Source organism: Sus scrofa, chromosome 18 (assembly GCF_054392235.1).
Source record: "Sus scrofa isolate SSC_HxYL_T2T_F1_AM1 chromosome 18, Sscrofa_HxYL_maternal_Yorkshire_Landrace_v2.0, whole genome shotgun sequence".
Lineage (NCBI taxonomy): Eukaryota > Metazoa > Chordata > Mammalia > Artiodactyla > Suidae > Sus > Sus scrofa.
This window is the reverse complement of record NC_139400.1, coordinates 15709911-15719527: the sequence shown is the minus strand read 5'-3', so window position 1 is coordinate 15719527 and position 9617 is coordinate 15709911.

The window sequence follows — 9617 nt, the reverse complement described above, 5'->3', positions numbered from 1 at the left end:
TTTTCCTTCTGAGTTCTTCGGTACTTCTCTGTTTCTTCAACTGAGTTCCTACCCAGTATTCAGCTCAAGGCGCCAGCGACACAACTACACTAGAGTCTACCAGAGCGCCTTGGTGTGTGTGACACCCACACAGGCCACATAGTTCAGCACACGGTACCCACAGGTGTGCAAATGCACCGTGACTGCCATCTCCACTACAGAATTAGCCATGCCCACAAGCCAAGAGACCATGGTCAGCAGTTGGCTGATGGCTGCCATGGAGCGCAAGGGGTCAGTGCCGAGTGGTCATGGGTCGGTGCTGCCAGTGGCATCAACTCAGTCCCCTCCAGAGTCAGGGAAGAGCTGGGCCCCCACATGGGGTCAAGGAGATGGTCTCCTCCAGGAGGAAGGGCACCTGCCTCTGGGGAACCCCGCTGGATGGGTAGCAGATTCCACCATGGAGGAGAGGCTGCAGAGGAAGAAGGACATGGGCAGGTGAAGAAAGCATCCTGCCTGATCAGGAGCATGACGCGCCCGTTGTCCAGCCTGCGTCTGCCTGTCACTGGAAAGGCCCCTTAGGACAAACTCAGTCTCCCAGGTCAGGTTGTCCCTCCCTACGGAGCAGGTGGGTCAGGCTGCCAGCAGAGGAGCAAAGACAGGCACGGGGAAAGGAAAGACCGCACTCTAGGCGTCTGGGGTTAAGCTTTCTGCCAGGACTGGAGCTAGAAGTGGGGCACCTTCCCTCGAGTTCCTTAACCCAGGTGTTTAGGGGAGAATGCAGTGGAGATGGTGGAGAAAATGACATTCGGAGAGCTCACACTAGACTCAGGGGTAAAGTCCCTGTTCCCGTCATCCTTTGGCATCTGGGATCCAGCACAGTTACGATTATATAGGAGTGGCCCAAGAAATGACCAAAAAAAAAAAAAAAAAAAAAAAAGCAGTTATATAGGAGATGGGCTATCACTATAGACGGAAAGGTAGAGGGAAAAAGTGGTGGAGGAAAGGGAGGGAGGATAATAGGAGGAAATAAAAAAGAAAGTAAAGGAGTTCCCGTCGTGGCGCAGTGGTTAACGAATACGACTAGGAACCATGAGGTTGCGGGTTCGGTCCCTGCCCTTGCTCAGTGGGTTAACGATCTGGCATTGCCGTGAGCCGTGGTGTAGGTTGCAGACGGGGCTCGGATCTTACGTTGCTGTGGCTCTGGCGTAGGCTGGTGGCTACAGCTCCGATTGGACCCCTAGCCTGGGAACCTCCATATGCCGCGGGAGCGGCCCAAGAAATAGCAAAAAGCCAAAAAAAAAAAAAAAAAAAAAAAAAGAAAGTAAGGAGTTCCCGTTGTGGTGCACGGGAAATGAACCCTGCTCTTATCCGTGATGACACGGGTTCGATGCCTGGCCTTGCTCACTTGGTCCGGGATTCAGCATTGCTGTGAGCTGTAATGTTGGTCACAGTTGTGGTTCGGATCCTGCGTGGCTGGGGCTGGGGTGGAGGCTGGCAGTTGTAGCTCCAATCCAATCCCTAGCCTGGGAGCTTCCATGTGCTGCAACTGCGGCTCTAAAAAGGCAAAACCAACCAACCAAAAACTCCAAACCAAAACCAAAAAGTAAAAGAGAAAGAAAAGCTAAGGAAGGAAGGTAGGAAAACAAAAAAGGAGGGAAGGAAAGTGCAAGACAGGGAAGAAAGAAAGGAGCCTTCACTGTGGGGTGGCTGTGGGGCAAGTATGACACACAGATGCTTGAGACCAAGAGGGGTACCCAGAGGTCCTCGGTGGCATCCTTAAAAGACTGAATTCATACGCTCTGTCTTTCTTCTGGTCTCCAGCCTAGGCCACTGCCTAGAAAGGAGACCTCTCCTCTCCCATCATTCTTGTGCCCATCAGTCTGGATGAAGTTTAAATCCTTGAAACCAGTATCTGTGAAGCCCCTGCCATGGGCCAGGGACTGTGCTGGACATCAGACACCTATCTGTGAACCGGAAACACAGAAGCACAAGTCCTGCTCCTTGGTTCTTATAGTTTAATCAGGGACAGCGATTAAATTAATAATGACAAAATTAATTAAGTAGAACTGTGCTAAGTGCTCTGAAGGAGAAGAATAAGTTTACTAGTTGGTTTATTAAATTTGAGGCTATAATTAAATGACAATGGCCGTGATGCTTTATTTCTCAATCACGTCCAATTTATATAGTAAGTTGCAGGCATTTATTTAGATGTGGAAATAAATGATTAGCAAAGTCATGGAATGAAAGCATTTGGAAACCAATGATATTACGTGTTGCTGCTGAGTATGAAGTGACTGCCAGCCACTGATTTCTTTTCAGGGAGATCGAATTCTTTCTTGGTTAAAACTGCCTGAGTTATTTCCTCCCAATATATTGACCAATCATCTATAAGCATAGAATTAAATGTCATCAGTTTTTCTTAATAAGAAATGTCATCGCAAGGTGTGTTGCTTGGAGTTCCTGTCGTGGCTCAGTGGTTAGCGAATCTGGCTAGGAACCATGAGGTTGCAGGTTCGATCCCTGGCCTCGCTCAGTGGGTTAAGGATCCGGTGTTGCTGTGGTGTAGGCTGCAGTCACAGCTTGGATCCCGCGTTACTGTGGCTCTGGTGTAGGCAGGTTGCTACAGCGCCAACTCAACCCCTAGCCTGGAAACCTCCATATGCCGTGGGCGCAGCCCAAGAAATGTCAAAAAGACAAACAAAAACCAAAAAGCAATTCAAGGTGTGTTGCTTGCTCTTAAAATAATTAACTCAACTGTTAAAAATACGGAGTATATGAGGCACTATGCTTTCAACCAACCTGTAGAAAATGTTAGAAATTTGTTTTTAATGTTAGGAATTTGTTTTTAGAAAATCAACATCGCCACAGAATCAAATAAGACATTTAAAAAAATTGGACCTTGGTGAGAATGAAATGAGACAGCCTAACAAAGGACAAATGCAATACATCAGGGTTAAGAAAACCAGAGCAGAGCCACGTCATTGAGTACAACAGAACTGAAAAGGATACTCCAATTCAGATTCTCTTTGGCTGGGAAGAGGGCCTGGGCTCTGATTATAAGAGGGAGAGAGCCGAAAACCTGGATGGAGCCTTCCACTCAGCCCTGGTCCTGCGGTGGCCAGCAGGTGTCACTGGAGAAAATACTAATAATAGAAACTGGCTTTAAGTTCTCAGGGTTGGAGACCTGGTTCTGGAGCCAGAGCACAGCATTTGGTGGCTGGGATTCTGAACACTGCCCAAGGGAGCCTGTGGCTGCCCACAGAGCCTGATTCTTGTAGGAGCAGAGAAGGCAACTCAGCTCTGATCTACTACAACCCAGAGGCTGCCGCAGGATCCAGAATCCTCACCTCCAGAGTTGCTCTCATGGTTCCAGATTCCCTCCAGAATCTGGGGCCCTGTTACTATAGGAGAAAAGGAAAAATGCTAGAAACAAAAGGAACCATAGAGATGGCGTATTCCATCCATTTCCTTCTACAGACGAGGAAACCAAGGACCAGGGAGAAGGTGACTGGCCCAGGTATCAGATCTACCTGGGAACCCACCTGGAGCCAGGTTTAAGGCTGCACTGAATATTCTCAGTTCTCCCGGAGCCCATTCGTGAGGACTGGAAGGGTTCCAGAGAATGTGGTCTTGGAAGGGAGAACCTGAACAATCCTAGAGCGAGGCTCAGGACAGCTATCTGGCCAGGCAGAGAGATGCTGTGTGGTGAGTGGGAAAGTGTGAACGAGCGTCAAAAGATCCAAATTCTAGTTTGCCTCTTAGATTATCCTGCTGTGTTCCCCAGGCAAGTTACTTGACCTCTCTGAGCTTTGGTTTCTTCATTTGAAATGTAGGAATAATGATAATGCCTATCTCACAATATCTTGAATAAGGTCAGATGAAGAAATGAATACGGATGTACTTTGTTAAATACTCAGTAAACACAAATAACCATTATACTCAGCAAGGGAGGTCCGTTCTGCCCAGTGATAAGGGAGGAAGAAATAATACGAATATGTGCTATAAAGGCCAGAAGGCTAACAGAATGTGAGCCATAAAGCCCCTTGGCAATAAACCATCTTGCCTAAATCGCCTAAATGCAGACACCCTGCTTAAGTGAAGTGAAGAATGAAGGCAGAAAATCTGTCTGTACCCTTTGGGAAGTACCATTCTCTACCCAAAATACAAGATCCATACCTTTTTTTTCCAATAAAATTTTGATTCTGTTTTTAGATGATGATAAAAACATCCATTTTTACTCATGGATGTGTCCTTGTTCTCAGCCTTTGGGGATAACTAGAGAATTTCTTTCCACTTTGCTTGGCTTCCTGAAACTTCACTGAGCAGCGAGTTGAGCCAGCTCCAGGGGCGGGTGTGGAGGTGAAAGGGATCAGTAGAGCCTGGACCTCACCTCCAGGAACTCATCTTGGAAGGCAAATGGAGAGGATAAGTTTCATGAGCTTATCAGAGTTTTCAGAGGAATCATGGGTATCAAGTCTGGCGAGTGGAAATAGTCAGACTGTGTAAATAGGCAGGAAGACAGTAGAAAAACTAAAGTTGAAGCAAAGAAACAACCGGTGCATCTGCTTCTTGAAGAAGTAAATGCTGTTTGCAGTGTATGTAGATTGATCGTAAGGAGACCTGGTTTTCAACCTGCATCAAAAAAACCATCTAGGTATCATTGTAAGTCCCTACCTTTTTGAATCGGCATTTCTTCGTCTGTAGAATGAGCAAGTTAGGTAAACACCAAGATTTCTTCCAGCTCTAAAGCTCTGCAATAAATAAATATACATAAGCTGTAGTTTAAAGTAGTAAAAAAAAAGGGGGGGGGGAACATCTTTGGTCTCTCTTTTTTTTTTTTTTTTTTTTTTGCTTTTTAGGTCCATGCCCGTGGCATATGTAAGTTCCCAGGCTGGTGGTTGAAGCAGAGCTACAGCTGCAGGTCTATGCCACAGCCACAGCAACTCAAGATCTGAGGCTCATATGCGACCTACACTACAGCTCATGGCAATGCCGGCTCCTTAACCCACTGAGGAAAGCCAGGGATCGAACCTGCATCCTCGTAGATTTTAGTTGGGTTTGTTATCGCTGAGCTACGACCAGAACTATGGTCTTTAATCGGTCTTTGTCATGCTTATGCATCGCTAGTGCGGCTGTAGGAAATGAGATATGGGTTACTGGGCTTGGGGATCAAAGTGTTCACATCACTGAATCAATGCATCTCATCAATGAATGAGACCTCTGTCTGGCTTGAAAATCAGAGGCTAAGGTAACAGGGAAGGGACCAAACAAACGAATGGGAGAAACACTTGGGTCAAGGCTGAAAGACTTGTAGGCTTCTGACACATGCGTTTCTTTCCAAAATTGGCCCTGGATAATTCCTAGAATGAGATAATCCCTCACACCACTAGATCAGGGGTCAAGCCTGAGAAGAAAAGGGGTCCATGTCTGTCTTTGGTTCTTACGCCAATCCCACCTTCTTGCTTTGTCTGATCTCCAGCATCGTCCACATGGCTTGAAGTTAAGAGCCTCTATCTGTGGATTTCCACTCTTCAGCTCTTTGAGTGAATGTCTTTATATACTGAGCCCTTTTGTTCCTACTGTTGGGATGACTGGCCCAGACTGAGGACTCTACTGAGTAGGAAGAATCAAAGCCCTTCTAATTGCAACCGGAGAGAGAGGCAGAGTGGAGGATCCCAGGACAGTTCTGGCTGCTCCCAAAGGTTTGGGATCTATTTTGTCACCCTCCCATCCTTCCCCGTGGAGGACTCTTGAAGCTGAGCTTATGCACAGAACTCGCTTCGGACAGGGAGGCAGCTCATCTCTCAGGACTTCCTTGAAGCAGTTGTCCTGCCTCTTCTTGGAGGTGGAGGTTTGACTTAGTCTTAGCTGATAATTTTTCAGAACCTAAGAATCCCCAGTGGGCAATTACTTGCTCTTGCTGTGGTTCTTATTCTCCATGCGCACCCCCACCTCCTCTGCTCACAGCTTCTTCTCAGCAACCACAGCTCCCCATGCTTCTAAGTTCCCAATGGGATAAACATTCTGAAAACATTTTATCCCAACTTTTAATTGTCCTTCTGGTTTCCAGACTAATGAGTTCTTCCCTGACTTTTTAAATTTGGAGTCTTTCACTGCTTTTCAAGGCTATGGCATTGCTGAGGACTTTTGGCAGGAGTCAGGAGACAAGAATATTTATACTTTTGGTCAAAAGTATAGTTTTGAGATGGTCAGAAGTATAATTTTGAGATTAATTGGAAAGGAGAAGTGGAATTAAATCTGAGTGTGACTTCCTTCCTAAGAGTAGATGACTGCATCTTCTCTTATCCCACAGATCTAGTTTTAATGACCAGAGGGTGGTGAGTAAAGTTGAAATTTCTCAGTAGAATCATCACGTCCATGTCCAGGAAGCCATCAAGAAGTCCCAAGTTCACAGTCGTTCAAATATTCCCACAGGCTCCTTGATGTTGAGTTGTGTGTTTTCATGCTATCAAAAGTTTTCTGTCTTTCTCTAAGCTTGATCTCCCAGTTATTGATCATCTTCCATGAAAGTTTGAATCTCTTCACTGGAATTACTAGAAGGAGCTGAGAAAACAGTGGGTTGGGATGCAGTTTCATTTCTTTAATAATAGAACACAATCTTTGGTAAGATGAGGAAGAGAAACAGGGACCTTGTCAGCAAGGACCACATTTGAGTTTTTCTGCGAGAATTAACCAATGAATGTGGGCAAGGTAGAAATTTAACTATCCTGAATATTTGTCATCTTAATGACAACGCACCGGGGAAGGGTGGGTTTCATTTCATGCTCTCCCCGTGGCACAGGACCTGTACAATCTTAGGCTCTCCTCGGCTCCTTCCCCCATCCAGTAAGCCCCAGGACTCAGAGAACCTGAAGCTCTTCCAGCCTCAAGCCCTGAAAACTGATGAGGCCTTTTGACTGATAGTTGGAGCCCAAAGTTGAGGGGAGGGCAAAGGGGCAAAAAAAGTCTGAGGGTACCATGAGGAAGAAGAGAAGGAGAGATGGACACCTGACAGGTGGGGCTTTTGATCCGCACCAAAGATAGACTTAGGATAAATATAGAGGTGAATCAAGGGCAAAGAAAAAGAACTGCTGGACATCACCTTGCAGACAACACAGGGGGTGGGCATCTAATAAAAGTTTTTCCTTCCTTTATTAGAAAAGTTTATTTTCTAATAAAATGCATCTTTTCCTACTTTTCCAAGCACGAAGGTTACAGACGATAGGTAACTGGATGAAAACAATAGGTTAGAAAAGAGTAAGTTCAGTATGATTCTCAATTGAAAAAACAACAGAGAGGGAGTCAGACGTCTATAACGACAGAAACACTGAAAAAGAGCTGGAAGGATGATCTTAAAATGTCCGTGGGTTCTCTCTGATAATAGGTTTATAGAGGTTTTAACTTTTTTCTTTTCGCTCATCTGTAGTTTGAAAACTGTCTGCAATAAACATTTTCTAACATGACTCTAAATTAAAATTTAAAAATTGTTATTGATATAGATATAGCACATTGGGATAGAGATGCTGGGACATCAACTTACTGGCATAACGTGCAATACTACTGAATGGTCTTTGGACAACATGCGTGCATGGGTGAGTGTTAAAGGGTAGAGGAAAGGAATGATTAAATCCTGCCTCAGCAAAGTAGACTTGACTACAGGTTTTTTTGGTTTTTTTTTTTTTTTTTTTTTTTGTCTTTTCTAGGGCCACTCCCACAGCATGTGGAGGTTCCCAGGCTAGGCGTACAATCAGAGCTGTAGCCGCTGGCATATACCACAGCCACAGCGATGCCAGATCCGAGCCGAGTCTGTGACCTACACCACAGCTCACAGCAACACTGGATCCTTAACCCACTGAGCAAGGCCGGGGATTGAACCCGCAACTTCATGGTTCATAGTCAGATTCATTAACTGCTGAGACATGATGGCACCTCCGCAGGGCATAGATATTGCCGTTTGTAATATCCTCTTCTTGAATGGATCCTTTAACCATTAAATAGTGTCCTTCTTTGTCTTTCTTAATGGCCTTCGTTTTCAAGTCTATTTTGTCTGATGTGAGTATTGCTACTCCTGCTTCCCTGTCTTGTCCATTGGCATGAAATATCTTTTCCCATCCCCTCACTTTCAATCTATATGTGTCCTTTGCCCTAAGGTGAGTTTCTTGTAGGCAGCACATTGAAGGTTTTTGCTTTTTTATCCACTCCGCCACTCTGTGTCTTTTGATTGGAGCATTCGGTTCATTGACATTTAAGGTGATTACTGACAGATGTTTATTTACTGCCATTTTAAACCTGGTTTTCCTGTTGATTTTATGTTTATCTTCTTTTTTTTTGCTTGGATGGTTTCCATTTATTTCATGCTTGAGTACGTTTCATTTTTTGTGAATGTAATGTTTGGTTTTGATTTGTAGTTGCCCTGTTTTTTAAGTATGTTAACCCCTTCCTATATCTGCTTACTTTATCCTGATAATCATATAAGCTCAAACACATCATTAAAAATAAAAAAAAGAATCTATTTTTTCTCACTTCCCTTGTCCACATTGTATGATTTTGAGGTCCTTTTTTTTTTTTTTTTTTTTTTTTTTTTTTTTTTTAATCTTCATATGTTTAGATCTGTATGCTGGCTTATTTAAGTGACCATTTTCCAATTATGGTTTCCTCCATCCTAGTTCTTCCTCTTTTTCTCTTTTTTTTTCTTTTTTAATTTAGAGAAGCCCTTTCAGTATTTCTTTTAGAATGAGTTTCGTATTGCTGTACTCTTACAGCTTTTTATTTGTTGGAGAAATTCTTTATTTCCCCTTCTATTTTAAATGATATTCTTGCTGAATAGAGTATTCCAGGTTGCAGATTTTTTCCTTTCAGCACTTTAAATATATCTTGCCACTCCCTTCCGGCCTGTAGTGTTTCTGTAGAGAAATCAGCTAATAGCCTTATGGGGGTTCCCTTATAAATAACACTTTGGTTTTCTCTTGCTGCCTTGAGAATCCTTTCTTCATCTTTAACTTTTGCCATTTTCATTATACTATGTCTTGGTGTGGGCCTGTTTGGGTTCAGCTTGTTTGGGGTCCTCTGTGCTTCCTGTGTCTTGATATCCGTATGCTTTAGATTTGGAACGTTTTCAGCCACAATTTCTTCACATATATTTTCAATCCCCTTTTCTTCTTCTTTTCCTTCTGCAATTCCTATTATGCGTAGATTGGCCTGCTTTATATTATCCCATGGATCTCTTATATTGCTTTCATGTTTTTGCATTTGGTTTTCTGTCTGCTGTCCTGACTGGGTGATTTCTATTATTTTATCTTCCACGTCACTAATTTGTTCCTCTGCATTATTCATTCTGCTCTTTATTGCCTCAAGCTCAGTTTGTGGCTCTGCAAATGAATTTTCTAGTTTTTCTTGTCTCCTCCTTATATTTTCTAGTTCCTTTCTGAGGGAATCTGCTGTACTGTTCATACCCTCTCCCAATTCCTTCAGCATTTTCACTGTCTCCCTTTTGAACTCAGAGTCTGTCAGACTGCAGAGGTCTGTTTCACTCTTGACTACTTTAGGGGAATTCTCCTGTCGCATTACCTGGGAATGGTTTCTGAGCTTCTTCATCTTGCTGGTGTTTTTCTTTTTCCGTGAATTTGGGGAAGCCAAAC